This window comes from Artemia sp. Qi Xiang Cuo, chromosome 9 (assembly GCF_049724085.1).
Source record: "Artemia sp. Qi Xiang Cuo chromosome 9, ASM4972408v1, whole genome shotgun sequence".
Classification (NCBI taxonomy): Eukaryota; Metazoa; Arthropoda; class Branchiopoda; order Anostraca; family Artemiidae; genus Artemia; species Artemia sp. Qi Xiang Cuo.
The window spans coordinates 32,047,567-32,065,984 of NC_142802.1; the positions used below are offsets into that span (position 1 = coordinate 32,047,567).

At 35.9% G+C, this 18,418-nt stretch overlaps 1 protein-coding gene across 1 annotated transcript in view; it reads left to right on the forward strand.

The window, feature by feature from the left end:
* The first annotated feature begins 5,084 nt into the window (after positions 1 to 5,084).
* Positions 5,085 to 18,418, forward strand: part of LOC148948578 (uncharacterized) — a 48,244-nt gene continuing 34,910 nt past the window's right edge. Inside the window, exon 1 of the mRNA XM_089093995.1 lies at positions 5,085 to 5,257. The gene's annotated coding sequence lies outside the window, so the exon portion shown is untranslated. The remainder of the gene's footprint in view (positions 5,258 to 18,418) is intronic.

Consider the following 18,418-nt stretch of genomic DNA (forward strand, 5'->3'; position numbering starts at 1 on the left):
TAGATTTATTAGCAGTAGTCTTAGATTTCGTAGCAGTAGTAGTAGTAGCAATAATAAATATAGTAGCAGCAGGAGTAGTAGTAGGTGTAGAAGTAGTATTATGATGCAAATATTGTCTTTTAGTTAGTTCAACATCCCCCACAACAAGACTTGTAAGTTTTAATTTCACACACAAAACTCTTCCTAAGATATTGCTGATATGCCCTTTTGACAACCTGCATACAGATGGCATGTTGTCATCCGCACAACAGAAATATTCTCTGAAAATTTCACCTTCATACCCTTAGGTATAGTTGTAATAGCAGTCACAGAAGCAGTATTACTGCTCAACTTACCTAGAATTAGCCATTACTATGACATTGTCGGTTTGTTCTTTTGATAACCTGTGTATTATTAAATTTTCATCTCAATCCTCTTAACCTTACAAGTAGTTGCGATAGAAGTAGTTGTTGGAGCAATAGTAATAGTAGTAGTTGAACTAGTAAATGTTACAGTTGTAGTATTATTAGTATTAGTATGCACATATTGCCTTTTGGTCATTGATCATCCTCTTTAAGCTTTCTCAGAAAGTTCAAACTCTGACAGACAGATCGATTCCCAAGATACGCTCTTTTTACAGCCAAAATGCACATAGTGTCTTTTGCTAGTTCCAATTTGCCATCAATATTTTCTCAAATTTTATCTTCATAGACTTAGCCTTAATAGTACTATTATCACATTAGCTTCGGTGATATTAGAAGTAGTTACAGTGTTAGTGTTGTATTAGTGGTAGCAGCAGTATTAATAGCGGTAGTAGCGTGTGCATTTTGCCTTTTGGTCAGTTGAACATCGCTTTCATGATGCCCCGGAAGTTTCACCTTGACACGTTAAGTCGTCCCAAAATTATTATTTATGTGCGCTTTTGACACCCTTTTGACGCCTTTTTCACCATAATACTCTAAGCCTTACAAGTTGTTGCGATTGAGGTGATAGTTGGAGTAGTTTAGTAGCATTAGTAGTGTTAGTCAAAGTAGCAGTGGTATTAGTGTTAGTAGTGACATGTATATGTAACATAATATATAAGGTATAATACTACTATAAGGTATACTAATTATAAGTATAATACTATAAGGTATAATACTAAATACCCTTTAAATATTCTCCAAAAGTTCCAAACCCTTTTGACAATCTGCACGCGCAGTGTATTTTGATTTAGTTCAAATTCCCTTCAATATTCTGTCAAATTTTCACCTTTAAGCGAGTAGCCTTAATAGTACCAGTATCATAGCAGGAAAAGTAGTTGAACTAATAGCGTATTATCAAACAGTTCGTGGTAACGAACTGTAAGCAAGGAGCGACCCGACTCAATAATAACCGAAACTCTAAAAACGGAATTTTGATACCAATAGATAAAAGAATCAGATTTTTATGCTGATTTCAAATATATAAGTTTCATCAAGTTTAGTCAAGTTTAGTTTGACTCTGTCTCACAACTTTATTTTTTAAAACGATAAAAAATTTTAGCGTAAAGAGCGAGGTGTTGAGAAGGGAACAGCACCTTTCATATACGGAATAATTTCTGTTCGTTTTAAGTTTTAATGTCGCTCCTTACTTTCAGTTAAAAAAAACTTTTGACGCTTAGAAGGGAACTAAAACTTTTCATTCAACCAAATGAGCCACCTCTAAAATTTATTTACAACCATCCCTTCCATAAAAGCTTAAATGCCAAAGGGGCATAACTTACAACTCTTGCCCTCAGGCTCAGGTTGTTTGCATCAACCCCAAAAACCTTATTATATGATTTTTGGACTATTTTGAATAAAAGGACCATCTCAAAATTTGTATTGGATTCATTTCGGCAAAACATGACGTGTGTTTGTGTATGTGTGGGGGGGGGGGTAGCTGCACTTTGATAACTTTGACTCTTAAAAAGAGCACCAAAACTTCTGATTACCAATTCAATCAGTGCCCTTCAAAGCATATACGACCACCCATTTTATAAGAACCTTATATGCCCCCGGGCATACAACCTTTGCCCTGAGAGCTGTAGGGAGGGGGGCGGGGGGTTTACTCCTCCCAGACATAATTTCCGGACCCTTCACAGACGATGAACAAAATTGTTATCTCTAAATTTTGATTGGAGGTGTTAAGAAAAAGGATGGTCGTGGCGGGGGGGAGGGCTGTTTGCTCTCAATCACTTTTACTCTTAAAAGGGCCACTATAAATTCCCATTTCAAACCAAATGAGCTCCATCTGAAGTTTATACGACCATTTTAAACTTCAGTCCTTACATACCCTCATAGCACAACTTACAACCCTATCCCCACGGCACTCGGGGGGGGGGGGTTGTGTTAACCCTAGAGGAATTATTATATGCTCTTTGGACTATTTTGAACAAAATCGCTATATCATAGTTTCAATGAGATGCGTTTGATAAAAAGAAGAGTTGTCTGGGAGGGGAGGGGGCTAAATGCCCTCTATCACTTTTGACTTTTCAAAGAGAACTGGATCTTCCAATTTTCAACCAAATGAGCATCTTCTAAAGTTGAACAACCATCTCTTCCATAAAAACCTTAAATACCCCCGCGGCATAACTTACAACCCTCGCCCTTGACTCTGGTGGTTTGTACATATCCCAAAGCCTTCTAATATGATCTTTAGACGATTTAGAATAAAATAAAAGTCTCAAAATATTGGATGCATTTTGGAAAACACGACGTTTGGGGGGGGGGTAGCGGCCCTCTAATTACTTTAACTCTTAAAAAAGTCACTAAAAATTCTGATTACCAATCCAATGAGTCCCCTCCAAAGTATGTACGACCACCCTTTCTATAAAAGCCTTATATACCCCCAGGGCATAACTTACGACCCTTGCCCTGAGAGCTCTGGGGATTAGGGTGTCTTCCTCAAAGACATAATTTCCGGACCTTTCCACTGCAATGAACAAAATTGTTATCTCCAAGTTTTGATTCGGTATCTTTGGGGAAATGAGGAGCGTGGGGGGGGGGTGGTTACTCTCAAATCGCTTTTGACTCTTAAAAGGGGCACCATAACTTCCAATTTCAAATGAAATGAGCCCCATCTAACGTTTATACGACCACCCATTCCATGAAAATCTTATATGCCCCAAGGACATGACATACAGCCTTCTCCCAAGGGCACTGAGGGTTTTTTTCAACCCTAGAGGTATTGTTATATGTTCTTAAGACTGTTTTGAGCAAAATAGTTATCTCACAATTTCAATAAGATTCGTTTGGTGAAAAGAAGGGCAGTCGGGGAGAGGAGACTAGCTACCCACCATCACTTTTGGCTCTTAAAATGGAACTAGAACTTTCAATTTTCAACCAAATGAGCCTCCTCTAAAGTTTTTACAACCATCCCTTCCATAATAACCTTAAATGCCCTCGGGACATAATTTACCACCCATTTCGGGAAGATACGACGTGTTTGTGTGTGTATGTGGGGGGGGGGATGTTGCCCTCTGATCACTTTGACACTTTAAAAGGGCGATAGAACTTCTGATTACCAATCCAATGAGTCCCCCTCCGATGTTTATATGACCACGCTTTCTATAAAAACCTTATATGCCCCAGGGCATAACTTAAAATCCTTGCTCTGAGGGCTGTGGGGGGTTGTCATCCTCAAAGACATAATTTGCGGACCTTTTAATTACGTTGAACAAAATGGCTATCTCAAAATGTTGACCGGAAGTGTTCGGGGAAAGGATGGGCGGGGGGGGGGCATTTGCCCTCTGATCTTTTTTGACTGATAAAAAGAGCACCAGTCCTCTCAATTTCCAATCAAATGAACCTTTTTGAGGTTTTTACGACAACGCTTTCTATAGGAACCTTGTATGCCCCTAGGGCATAACTTACAACCCTTGCCCTGAGACCTGTAGGGAGGGGGGAGTTGTCATTCTCAAAGCCATAATTTATGGACCTTTATAAGAACGACAAAAAATTAAAGGGAGCAGAAATTATGCCGTATTTGGGAGGGATGTTCCTCTTTAACCAATGGTCTTTACAGTAATGTTTTATAGTGATATAGGCTACTGAAAGCATTCATGAATTCAACAAATGTAATTAATGGTTAGTTGCCATTATTTATTTCCCGATTGATTTTTAAAACATTTGAACTGATTTTGTTTACTTTTTTAATGCAAATGCACATAAATAAGCGCTTCCATTCTTAGGGTACTGCAAAAAAATGTCCCATTCCGATTGCCCCTGTGCTTGAGCAATCGTTCTGAAAGCATTAGGGACAGAAGTCAAAATTCTTGGGGCAAAAAATCATAAGTCAAATTTCGAATAACTTCCAAGGAAGGCAATCCTAAACTCTTTTCTTTTAACAAAAAGCTAGGTTAGAAATGTTTGAGTGTAGGAGATATATGCATCGAAACATTATCAGAAAAAAAAAAAATCCATATTCATATTCTCATTGACCCGGAACTGTTTCTCAGCCCACATCCAGGAGGTCCGATTCACAAAAATGAAGGGTAGGGTAAAGTGATTTTTTTTTTTTTAATGAAAATACAAAAAAAGTTATTTTCCGAAATTAAAGGAGGGAGCATTTTTTTCGATTGTTTTTCAATGAAAATACCAAGAAAGGGTATTTTCACAATCTAGGGGAATATTAAAATCTAAGGGGATAGTTGCCTCCCCACCTAACTGATTCACCTGTCACAAAACTTCATAGTCTCTCACTTATAAAAGTTATATAAAAAATGGATATAGGAAATTTTATTACCATCTAAAAAACAACTGTGTCATCATGATGGTGAATTTCATAGTGGAAATACTTGAAAAGAGCTTCGATTGTTTGAAGCTGTAAATTACAATGCTTTATTTTTGGCATGTATTATAAATGCCATGAGCATCTATCGTCTAGTCAGGTAAAAAGTTAAGAGATCAAGTTTTTAAAAAATAACCATTAATTTTTGGAAAAACCCCAAAGACCGGTATACTATTGATTTTTCATTGGCCATACGCGGCGTCATTAGCAGCTCTAGCCAATCACAGATAAGGGTGTTCTAAATTACGAAAGTTGCATCAGAAACCGAAGCCGAGGAGAATTCTGGAAACTAGACAGAACTAGTTCCAAAAAACTTTCTAAAGAGGACAGATATAGTTAATAAATTATATAATTGTGTTTAAAGTGTTGTGAATCTTGCAATTATTCGAAATTAATTTTTTGCAAGAGGACTTTCTTGCACCGAGGGAGCGACCAAATTTATATCTGTGTATTTTAAATCTTTTGTCAGACTGTATAGCAAAAACAGGTTTGTATTTGACAATATTTCTTTTATTATTGTATTCTATTTTAGTATTTCCATCATACCCTAGTCGAGATAAGCGGAGACTCCCTCTAAGGTCGGTCCGAAAGACCATCGTATTGTGTTTTTTTTTTAGAAATTTGGTTTTTAAGAATTGACATAGGCAAAAGGAGGGTATGCGGGGTTTAAATCCCTCCTCAAAATGTGGAAAATAGAATTTCAACAGTTGAAATTTCCAATTTTCAAAATTTATAGGTGCCAAAAGTATTGTTTCCATAATTAGAAACAACAATAAATATTCTAAAGCAATTACATGTGAGGTCTTTCCAACCGATACGAGAACAGAGGTGCTTGCAGCATCCCCTAATCTCTTTTCTCCCAATCTCATCAGCTAGTCTGAAAAATTCATTGAAATCACTTTTTACTTAAAACAAATCCCCTCACGAAGGCCCTGACCCATCTTCAAGGGCGGATCCAGGGTTTTTTTTAGGGGGGGGGGGCAAAATAGGTTGATCCGATAAACTTGCGTTAGGAGCAAGTTTAATTACCCCTACCCTCGCTCCTCCCCTGGATCCGCCACAGCCCATTTTGCGTATTTCAGATGCCATTACAAAAAGCGAAAAACTCTGTTGAGGTGAAAGGTGATCAAACGTTTTTGACGGGGTAATATTGAGTAATATTTCAGTTTGAGATGCATGGAATTCTTCAGCTCATTAAAAAAACATCTTCGGATAATCTTCAACATCTTTATTTAAAAATTAAAAAATAAAGCCTTCAAAGCTGAGCCTTGCCTTCATTTGGGAGATTGCTTGACATCACGAGATTGAGAGGGAACTTTTTTTTAGTCTCAGGAATTCCGAATACTCAATCCACATTATAAAGAAATAGTTTATATATAATTTATATACTGTGGCTCAATCCAAACTACAAAAAGCAGAAACGTACTCCAGATGTGTCAACTAACCGCGTAAGGCCTAGAAATCTCGTGAAAAGGGGTGATTCCTTCGAAGTGAAAATACCGGCTACTAGAATAGTTTAGATTTGAAGTTGAGCCATAAGCACTGGCTGTTCAGTTAGCAGGGTGCCAGCATCTGCTGGAGTATATGTAACCGTTAAGCCATCGATGTAAGCTTAAAGCGGGATGAGTAATAGGCTATGTTCTCTTGTCGTGTGATCTTTCTTTTTATTGCACTGGTCAACAATCGAGATTGATGAATAGATAGAGAAACAATTTAATATCAAGCAATTAACGAAGCCTGAAAAAACCCCCAGAAAAGTCGGAAAATGTTGAGGGATGTACATGGAAATAACGGACTGGTGAAATCGGTTCTTTTTAAGTGCTACAGCAAGGGCAGTAAAAACTAGAATCATTGCATGGCCGTCGATCACTTGTTATTTTTAAAACTTGTTGTGTCTTAAGTTGAAATCTGGATGATTGCTGTTAAACTGGACTTTAGAAAATCTTTTGCACTCACGATTTTAATAATATATTTAGAAAATGATTTGCCAAAATTGTTTGAATTCTCCTAGCACCTCACTATGAGCTTAGGATCAGGGATGCCACCCAAATCAAAAATTAAATTCATGGTGGACCTCTTTGATAGCCGCAACCATCTTTGATTAGTAACTTAAGAAATCGCTGCTCACAACAATTTGTGTCGCTCACTGTTCCCACCTTATATTTTCATATCCAAAAGGAAAGTTTGTATCTGACGTTTTTGTAATTTTGTATGATAGCTAAAACAAGAGTTTGAAAGTGTTTTCGATGCAATATTTTATTCAAGTACAATAACCAAATTCATTAACAGCCAATAAAAACTCTGATTAAGCAGGTATTTGGTTCATTTTTTATGAAGTAGAAGACTGCAATTTTCTAAAAAAAAGGAATGCTAAAAAAACAGTTTAGATAAAAATACACCCATTAAATCTAACGCTCTTTTAAATCCAAACTCCAAAAAGCCTAAAATTTGATACCACGAATGAATATACGGACTGATGAGGAATGAATATGAGGACTTGGAACATATTATTCTTTTGTTATTCTTATTCACTTCTTATACTTTTGCTGGGAAATGGGGATAACAAGGGGTTATAAGAGGGATTGCAGCTGTGAGGTTAGCCTATATGTTCCCCAAGTGTTGACCCAAAGATCAGTGTTAAAGTACTAAGGAAGCTAAAAATGAAATCTGATTCTTTAAATTGGTTAATTGGAAACTTTCGCAACCATATACGCGTATACCCTAGACATTTTTTGGGGGGTAAGCGGAGTATTCTTCGCCCCCCCCACCCCTCTGGTAGACCAAAATATAATTATATGCCCTTAAAGTAAGGTGTGCAGGGTGTTCTAGTAAAAAATGTAAAAATAAATAAACTTTTATTGTGTGGTATAATTGTAGCATAAATATTAAAATGCAATATGTCTATAAACAACAAGGTGATGTATTAAAAATGAGGAGTTAAAATATGATTCGCAACTTATTAGTTGAACATACTGTTTATAAAACAATTCAACACACAACTTTTTATAATGAAAAACAAATTTTTCTAGCTTTCATTGTTTGAAAAGTCAGTGAGCAGTCGGTCCGTATTGAATTCACTTAGCACGTCATTTTCAATGGCCATGGATATAAATTATCAGTGCAATAAAAACATTTGGGAATGTGTCCATATAACCATATTCTGTTATTAAAGACAAAGCTTGAGCTGGGGTTCTCTTAGAGGGCAGCATTTGAAAATTAGTATCTCCTCAAACAACTCGTCAACGTTCCCATCGCAGTTTTCTCCTTAACTCAAAGCGATTTGAAGATGTTTACAGGCTTTCTTCTTTATCCGTGAAATTAAATAAAAAAACAAAACAAGTTTTTTAAACTGAAAGTAAGGAGCGACATTAAAACTTAAAACGAACAGAAATTATTCCGTATATGAAAGGGGCTGTCCGCTCCTCAACGCCTCGCTCTTTACGCTAAAGTTTTTTATTGTTTTAAAAAATAAAGTTGTGAGACAGAGTCAAACTTTAGCGTAAAGAGCGAGGCATTGAGGAGGGGACAGCCGCTTTCATATACAGAATAATTTCTATTCGTTTTAAGTTTTAATGTCGCTCCTTACTTTCAGTTAAAAAGACTTGTTTTTTTTATTTAATTTCTGATCGTTTTTTAGTTAATGCAGCTTTTATTTTGGCTCGCCGTCATTGAATAAGTAAACAAAATTTGCATAAAAATGTTACTCTATTTGCTAAAATTTTGCTTTATTTGCTAAATGGCTGTCTCTAAATTTGGTTCTGACGTAATTTACAAATTAGCTTACGTAACGAAATTCTATGGTCGTATATTTTTCTTCTGGAAAAAAATACAAAGTTGCAGATTTTTGCAGATATGAGCTTGAAACCTATGTTATAGGGTTTTCTGATACGCTGAATCTGACAGTGATTTTCATTAAAAAATTTTCACTTTTAGGGGATGTTTCCCCCCTCTTTAAAAAATCAGGTGTTTTCTCAGGCTCGTAGCCTTTGATGAGTAATACTAAACTTAACAAAATTTGTATATTTAGAATCAGCATTATAAGCCCATTCTTTTGATACATTTATTGACATCAAAGTTCCGTTTTTAAAAGTTTCGCTTACTATTGAGCCGTATCGCTTGTTTTTTTTTTATTGTTTTTTTTATTACGTTTATGTTATTACGTATATGATGGGGTTCTCCCCTTAGTCAATACCACGCTCTTTACGTTAAAAGTTAAAAAAAATTTTAAATTCACACACCCCTGAATCACGAAGGCCGTTTAATTAGAATAGATAGCTCTTTTGAAAGCACTAAAAAAAACTGTAGCGTAAAGAGCGAGGTATTGACTTGGGGGAGAAACCCCTCATATACATAATAATTTCTGTTCATTTTAAGTTCTAATGTTGCTTCTTACTTTCAGATGAAAAAACTTGTTTTTTTTTAATTAAAGTTTTGATCTTTTTTAAATAATGCTTGGAAATCCGGCGCCCCCGTCATAGAAATGTCCCTTACCCCAAAGAAACATCCTCCACGGAAAGATTATCCCGAGTAACCCCCTCTTCAAGCCCCCCCCCCAAAAAAAAAATCTTCCTGAAAATGTCTGTATACTTCCCAATAACCAATACAATATGCAAGCAATGGGCAAAGTTCATAACTTGCAGCCGTTCCCCTGGGAACTGTGGGGGATTAAGTCATCGTAAAAGACATATTTATTAGATTTTCGACTATGCTAAACAAAATGGCTATCTCAAAATTTTAATAGGGTGACTTAGAGAAAAAAAAGAGCGTGGGAGGGGGCCTAGTTGCCCTCCATTTTTTTTGGTCACTTAAAAAAGGCACTAGAACTTTTAATTTCCGTTCCAATGAGCCCTCCTATGATATTCTAGGACCACTGGGTCAATACGATTACCCCTGGGGAAAAAAACAAAAAAAAAAAAAAAAAAAAAATAAACACGCACCCGTGATCTTTCTTCTGGCAAAAAATGCAAAATTCCACATTTTTGTAGATAGGAGCTTGAAACCTCTACAGTAGGGTTCTCTGATACGCTGAATATGATGGTGTGATTTTCATTAAGGGTCTATAACTTTTAGGGGGTCTTTCCCCCTTTTTTCAAAAATCAGCCAAAAATTTTCAGGCGCGTAACTTTTGTTGGGTAAGATCAAACTTGATGAAACTTAAATATTTGAAATCAAAATTAAAAATCTGATTCTTTTGATGTATCTATTGGTACCAAAATTCCGGTTTTTAGAGTTTCGGTTACCATTGAGCCGGGTCGCTCCTTACTTACAGTTCGTTACCACGAACTGTTTGTAATACTAAACTTAACAAAATTTGTATATTTAGAATCAGCATTATAAGCCCATTCTTTTGATACATTTATTGACATCAAAGTTCCGTTTTTAAAACTTTCGCTTACTATTGAGCCGTATCGCTTGTTTTTTTTTTATTGTTTTTTTTTTATTACGTTTATGTTATTACGTATATGATGGGGTTATACCCTTAGTCAATACCACGCTTTTTACGTTAAAAGTTAAAAAAAATTTCAGTGCAAAACCCCCTGAATCACAAAGGCCGTTTAATTAGAATAGATAGCTCTTTTGAAAGCAGTAAAAAAAAAACTGTAGCTTAAAGAGCGAGATATTGACTTTGAGGAATACACCCTCATATACGTAATAGTTTCTGTTCGTTTTAAGTTCTAATGTTGCTTCTTACTTTCAGTTGAAAAAACTTGTTTTTTTTAATTTACTTTCTGATCGTTTTTTAAATAATACTTGGAAATCCGGCGCCCCCTTCATACAAATGTCCCTTACCCCAAATAAACATCTTCCACAGGAAGATTAGCCCAAGTCACTCCCTTCACCCGCCCCCCTCCCCCCCACCAAAAAAAAAAAGTACTGAAAATGTCTGTATACTTCCCAATCACCAATAAAAAATTCAAGCAAATGGCAAAGTCAATAGCTTTCAGCCCATCCCCTGGGAACAGTGGGCGATTAAGTCATCGTAAAAGACATATTAATTAGATTTTCGACTATGCTGAACAAAATGGCTATCTCAAAATTTTAATTGGGTGACTTTGAGAAAAAATGAGCGTGGGAGGGGGCCTAGTTGCCCTCCATTTTTTGGTCACTTAAAAAGGGCACTAGAACTTTTAATTTCCGTTTCAATGAGCCCTCTTACGATATTCTAGGACCACTGGGGTCCTAAAAAAACGAGAAAAAAAACAACAAACAAATAAACACGCACCCGTGATCTTTCTTCTGGCAAAAAATGCAAAATTCCACATTTTTGTAGATAGGAGCTTGAAACCTCTACAGTAGGGTTCTCTGATACGCTGAATATGAGGGTGTGATTTTCATTAAGGTTCTATAACTTTTAGGAGGTCTTTCCCCCTTTTTTCAAAAATCAGCAAAATTTTCTCAGGCGCGTTACTTTTGATGGGTAAGATTAAACTTGATGAAACTTATATATTTGAAATCAAAATCAAAATCTGATTCTTTTGATGTATCTATTGGTACCAAAATTCCGGTTTTTAGAGTTTCGGTTACCATTGAGCCGGGTCACTCCTTACTTACAGTTCGTTACCACGAACTGTTTTATTCTGCAAGCTTTGAATGTCGTAGAGAAATCTAAAACTTTCACTAAGGTTTTCCATTAGCTCAAATCTCTCCTTTAGTGAGGATATTGCAGTATCTAGCACGACAAAGAAGAAATTACCCTTAAATGAATGTTCTCCAGAACTTATAGTTTCATCTTCCCCCTCATAAGAAAATTGTTTTTTTATTTTCCTTTGACGAACTGTTATTTCTTTTTTCAAACTCAGGAATAATAACGATTTTGTTCCAAGTTCCTTAGCATCGGTGATCCCGTTATTTACCCCTTCATCAGATCTCATCTTAGTACAAATAATTGCACACTCTTATTAGATCTGTCGAACTTTGCAAATCATTCGTCACTTTTTGCAACGACTTACCATACTTGTCTTCTGTAGGATCTCGTGCCATGTTACTGAACAATACAGAAACTTTAAGCTTTGTAGTTTCTTAGCAAGTCCCAAGGCGGGGTTCCTACCAGATGCATCGAGTTTCTGGTCTTGGGAAGCTTCATATAAGGCATCATATGCTTCTTCAACATGGTACCTCAAAGGTAACAAGGCCTAGATTCTACTCTCCCACCGTTTGTTATAGAGTGGTTTTAGTGTAAGATTCGAAACGTTATTAAGAAAATACTCCATCGGTGAGCAGAACTTGAAAAAAATTGAAGATTTCTTGAATTGTGCTGAAACAGTCATATACAGGGCAGTATGGTTAATTACAAGGCTCAGTGAGTCGTTTCCACGTGGTACGTAAAAAGCACGAGGATTTAACTCAAAGATCCTCTTCTGAACTCTAACATACTCTCTTTTCATATCCTTGGCCTCTCATGTTATTTAAAGGATTTCCCGTGTTTGCAACTCTTTTAGTAATACTTATCCGCGGTCTTCGCCACAAAAATAGACAATAGGAGGAAAGCTTAAAAAAGACTTCTATGAGCATATCCTTATCTAATGCAACTTTTACAAATATTTCCACCATTATCTTTTGCTCTGTGTGGCTGACACCGGGAGTGCAATTTAATATGCAGAATAATATTTTGCATGTTGTAGCTGCTCTAAAATGTGGTCTTGTATCCTTTTCGAAAGGAAATAAACAAGTTCATTCTATACATTTTTGGTAAAGTAGTGAATATTTGTTTCTTTTGAAGTAATCCTTCTTACATGTTCAGCCATAAAGCCATCAAACTTTGCAACGTGTTCTACAAGCTTTAAAAAACTCCATTATTACGCTACAAAAGACTATAATTTTTCCCTAGAAACGCAAACCCTTGGACTCCTAAAAACTATATTATGCATAATAAACGTTTGAGAACTTGGTTCCAATGTTTGGCTTCAGCACGAATAATTCTTTCATTCACTTCATCAATAGTATTGTTCAAACGTAAGCGTAGGGATAATTTTCGCCAAAACTGACAATTTTTTATATGGGCCGGGGACTTCTCGTGCTTGTTCAAAATCTTGGCAATTATCTACTTTAAAAGAAAATGTATCTGCATTAATTTCCCCCCCCCAGTAGGATGGGCATAATAATTATGAGGGGGAGTCCATATATGGGCATAGAATCCATCTAAGTGTATTGATCTAGGACTCGAAGGGGGACGGATTTCCGAGAAATTGATTTACCAAGAGAATGTAACTTTGTCAAGGTAAACCATGACAAAACACTACTGAAATATTCCAACTCTTGCATTTCAAAGAAATAAATTCAAAATAAACTTTGAAAAATCAAGAGAATGTAACAGTGACAAGGTAAACCACGAGAAAACACTATTGAAATATTCCAACTCTTGCATTTCAATGAAAGAAATCCAAAATGAACTTTGAAAAATCAAGAGAATGTAACCTTGACAAGATAAACAACAGCAAAAAACTACTGAAATATTCCAACTCTTGCGTTTCAACGAAAGAAATCCAAAATGATCTTTGAAAAATCAAGAGAATGTAAGTGTGACAAGGTAAACTAATACAAAACATTACTGAAATATTCCAACTCTTGCATTTCAATGAAAGAAATCCAAAATCAACTTTGATAAATCAAGAGAATTGAAGTGTGACAATGTAAAGCACAACAAAACACTACTGAAATATTCCAACTCTTGCATTTCAATGAAAGAAATCCAAAATGAACTTTCAAAAATTACCAGAATGTAGGTCTGACATGATAAACGATGACAAAACACTACTGAAATAACCCAACTCTTGTATTTTAACGAAAGAAATCAAAAATGAACTTGAAAAAATCAAGAGAATGTACCTGTGACAAGGTAAGGCACGATAAATCACTACTGAAATAATCCAACTCTTGCATTTCAATGAAAGAAATACAAAATGAACTTTGAAAAATAAAGAGAATGTAACTGTGACATGGTAAACCACAACAAAACACTACTGAAATATTCCAACTCTTGCATTTTAACGAAAGAAATCCAAATTGAACGTTGAAGAATCAAGAAAATTGAACTTTGACAATGTAAACCACGGAAAAACCCTACTGAAATATTCCGTATCTTGCATTTCATGAAAGAAATCCGAAATGAACTTTGAAAAATTAGGAGAATGTAGTTGTGCCAAGGTAAACAATAGCGAAACACTACTGAAATAATTCAACTCTATCATTTCAAAGAAAGAGATAGCAAATGAACTTTGATAAATAAAGAGACTATTTTTGTGACGAGGTAAACGACGACAATAAACTTATGAAGAATTCCAACTCTTGCATTTCAACGAAAGTAATTCAAAATGAACTTTGGAAAATCATGAGAATTTAACTGTGACAAGGTAAATCATAACAAAACACAACTGAAAAATTCCAACTCTTGCATTTCAACGAAAGAAATCCAAAATGTACTTTGAAAAATCAAGAGAATGTAACTGTGACAAGGTAAACCACGACAAAACAGTACTGAAATATTCCAACTCTTGCATTTCAATGAAATAAATCCAAAATGAACTTTGAAACATCAAGAGAATGTAAGTGTGACAATTTAATCCACGACAAAACAGGACTGAAATATTACAACTCTTTAATTTAAATGAAATAAATAAAATCTAGACTTAAAAATAAATAGAGTGTAAGTATGACAATGTAAACCATGACAAAACACTACTAAAATATTACAACTCTTGCATTTCAATGAAAGAAATTCAAAATGAACTTAGTAAAATCAAGAGAATGTAACTGTGACAAGGTAAACCACGACCAAACATTACTGAAATATTCGTACTCTTGTATTTCAAAGAAATAAATACAAAATAAACTATGAAAAATCATGAGAATGTAGCTGTGACAAGGTAAACCACAACAAAACACTACTAAAATATTCCAACTTTAGCATTTCAACGAAATAAATCCAAAATGAACTTTGAAACATCAAGAGAATCTAATTGTGACAATGTAAACCACGACAAAACACTACTGAAATATTCCAACTCTTGCATTTCAATGAAAGAAATCGAAAATGAACTTTGAAACATCAAGAGAATGTAAGTGCGACAAGGTAAACCACAACAAAACACTACTGGAAAATTCCAACGCTTTCATTTCAAAGAAAAAAATCCAAAATGTACTTTGAAAAATCAAGAGAATGTAATCTGTGACAAGGTTAATCACTACAAAACAGTACTTAAATATTCCAACTCTTTCATTTCAATTAAATAAATCCAACATGAACTTTGAAAAATCAAGAGAATGTAAGTGTGACAATTTAATCCACCACAAAACAGGACTGAAAAATTACTACTCTTGCATTTCAATGAAAGACATCCAAAATATACTGAAAAATAAAGAGAGTGTAAGTATGACAAGGTAAACCACGACAAAAAACTACTGAAATATTAAAACTCTTGCATTTCAATGAAAGAAATTCAAAATGAACTTTGAAAAATCAAGAGAATGTAACTGTGACAAGGTAAACCACGACCAAACATTACTGAAATATTCGTACTCTTGCATTTCAAAGAAATAAATTCAAAATGAACTTTGAAAAATCATGAGAATGTAGCTGTGACAAGGTAAACCACGACAAAACACTACTAAAATATTCCAACTCTTGCATTTCAACGAAAGAAATCCAAAATGAACTTTGAAAAATCAAGAGAATCTAATTGTGACAATGTAAACCACGGCAAAACACTAGTGAAATATTCCAACTCTTGCATTTCAAAGAAAGAAATCGAAAATGAACTTTGACAAATCAAGAGAATGTAATTGTGACAAGGTAAACCACAACAAAACACTACTGAAATATTCCAATTCTTGCATTTCCACGAAAGAAATCCGAAATTAACATTGAAAAATCAAGAGAATGTTACTGTGATATGTTAAAGCACAACAAAACACTAATGGTGGGAGGGGGAGCCAAAAATTGGGGGGATGAGGCCCTTCTGTTTCTCAAATGCGCTTATAAAAAAGTATTTATAAAGTGGGGGGGGGCAAAAAAATTGGGGGGCCCCTGGGGGTGCCGGGGGCTCTTTGGGGTCCCCAGGGGGTCTTTGGGGGCTCGGGGGGCATTTGGGGGTCGGGGGCCTTTGGGGGCTCGGGGGGCATTTGGGGGCCTGGGGGCCCATTGGGGTTGGGGGGGGGGTATAACCCTTTGGGGTTGGGGTAGGGGGGCCCTTTGGGATTAGGGTAGGGGACCTCACAACACTGTTCAAATGGAACTTGTGTATTGTAACGAATACGGAGTTTCACCCAAAATTATCTTCTAAATCATCTTCTAAAATCATCTTCTAAAAAGTTTCAAACTGTTTTTCTCGAATCATTATCTAAAAAGGTTCAAACTTCTTTGCCCAAATAATCCCCTAAATGTAATTTCTGCGTGTTCCTTTTGTTTTGGCATCCCTGCGCTGTCACATTTGAAATTCCTAGAAAACCCTTTCCCGCGTTAATCTCTTCATCTCTAAGGTGTTCCTAGCAACACTATTATGGCTTCGGTAGAATATTAATTTTATCGCTAAGTCTAAGGACCTGAGAAGCCATATTTAAAAAATAGAACATTAATTTATCTCTTTAGAATCCCGTATAATTCCTTGGAAACAAGTGATGTCATTTCTAATTCTCCTTCCGTGAATCAATAATTCCCCTTAGAAACAACAAATAAATTCCTCTTTCTTGAATCAATAATTCCCCTTAGAAACAACAAATAAATTCCCCTTTCATGGATCAATAATTCCCCTTAGAAACAGCAAATTAATTCCCCTTTCGTGAATCAATAATTCCCCTCGATTATGTTAATCAATTTCTCGGAAATCCTTCCCCCTTCGAGTCCTAGATCAATACACTTAGATGGATTCTTTGCCCATATATGGACTCCCCCTCATAATTATTATGCCCTTCCTACTCCCCCCCCTCCCGTCCGCTTGAGTGCAATGTGGTCACTGATCAATTTTGTGTCTGGGATATAATATGGTTTTCCTGTACTAAACGGAATCTTTTATATACTGCAATGGAAACCAGTCACGAAAAAACCGTTTTTGACGGGATAATTTAAGACACCGCTAGAGGTTAATATAATGCATAGTGTGGTTTTCATTGCGTATACGATATTTAACCTGTTGTTTTTTGGGGTTTAGGGGGGGGGGGTACCTAGGTTAGGTTACGTAATAATATATGCTATGCTTTACCCCCCACCCCTAATGTGCAAATAGCCCAAATTGGTTTCTAAACTATTAAATATTCATCCTATTTTATTTTATTTCATTAGCATTAACCAAACTAGCAGTATATAAAAGAGTCCGTTTAGTACAGGAATCAGAACGGGGTTCAAACGAGAACCCATACACGATAAGAGGGACATAGTGTAAATTTAGTCTTTGGCATTGTCGAAGTGCTTCATTCGATTTATCATTACACTTGCCCTAAGTAAAGTTGAGGCAATTACCCTACGTAAACATGGGGCAAGTTGAGGCAATTTAAAAAAAAAACACAAAAAAAACACCATTCTTTTGGTGATATATCTCGGTTTTGGAGGCCCTGCAATTATCTTATAGTTTTTGTCTTGATTAAGTCACATTATACCCGGCGGCGATCTCTCTCTCCGACACAGAGTGGGCCTCTGACACCCTTTGCCACAGAGGGCACCCTTTGCTCAAGGCGCTCCCTGTCACTCGCCGCCCTACGCAACCGCTTACTTCTCTTACCCCATGAGCCGCCCCTGCATATACGTCTTAGAAAAACAGGAAAACCTAGGAAATCAATTTTTATTGAAACCGACCTCCACATGCAGTTATGTAGTTTTACGCTTAGCGGGCACCAGGTTGGAAAATAAGGAACGTGTGTGAAAAAAATCGAAGGAAAGGAGCGAAAAAAATATCAATATGGAGCTCTAAAAATTTTAATTTTCCTGTTTGCTATAGGAAAAGACAAATCCAAGCTAAAGCTATAATCTAAGCTATGCAATAATGCGGATGATAATAAAATTATTCAAGATTAAACAGTTATTAGGTAACTTACTTACCTACAAAACATCTTTTTAGAAAGACTAATTAGGCTATCCTATTCTGTTATATTTGACCCATTTATTTACTTCCGATTCAAAAAATACCTCTTTTATTATTTAATTTTTAACCCTTTTGATTGTTGTATGGCTCGATGAGCAGATGCAGATAAATTAGGCGCTACAACTGTTTGGTTGGGCTTGTTTGTAAAAATAAAATTAAATTAAAATCGCTTGTTTCCTTTTGCGATCTGGTGTAACAGCAAAAGAGGAAATTTATGCAACAAAAATCTTGATAATTGAAAAAGCCAACAAAATTGTAGAAAATCCTGATTTTCAGGTATGAATAGACAAGACGTTCCTTTTCCCATAGTTTTCCTACTAGATATCCAGTCTATAGCACCAAATCCATAGCAGAGGGTCAACGCGATATTTTAGGGTATTTTCCATGTGTCAACTTTGGTTGGAGACTTCCGTGTTCTACCTCAGATTCACCCTTGTTTGTCAGCCAATGCTTGCTGATAGGGTACGAGAATGTAAGCCAAATGATAAGGCCGCCTCCTGTTTGAATGGAAAAGGTTCGGACCAGTGTACTATTTGGTTGCCTTGGACACGGATACAACCGAGTTCTGTTCACTGCCC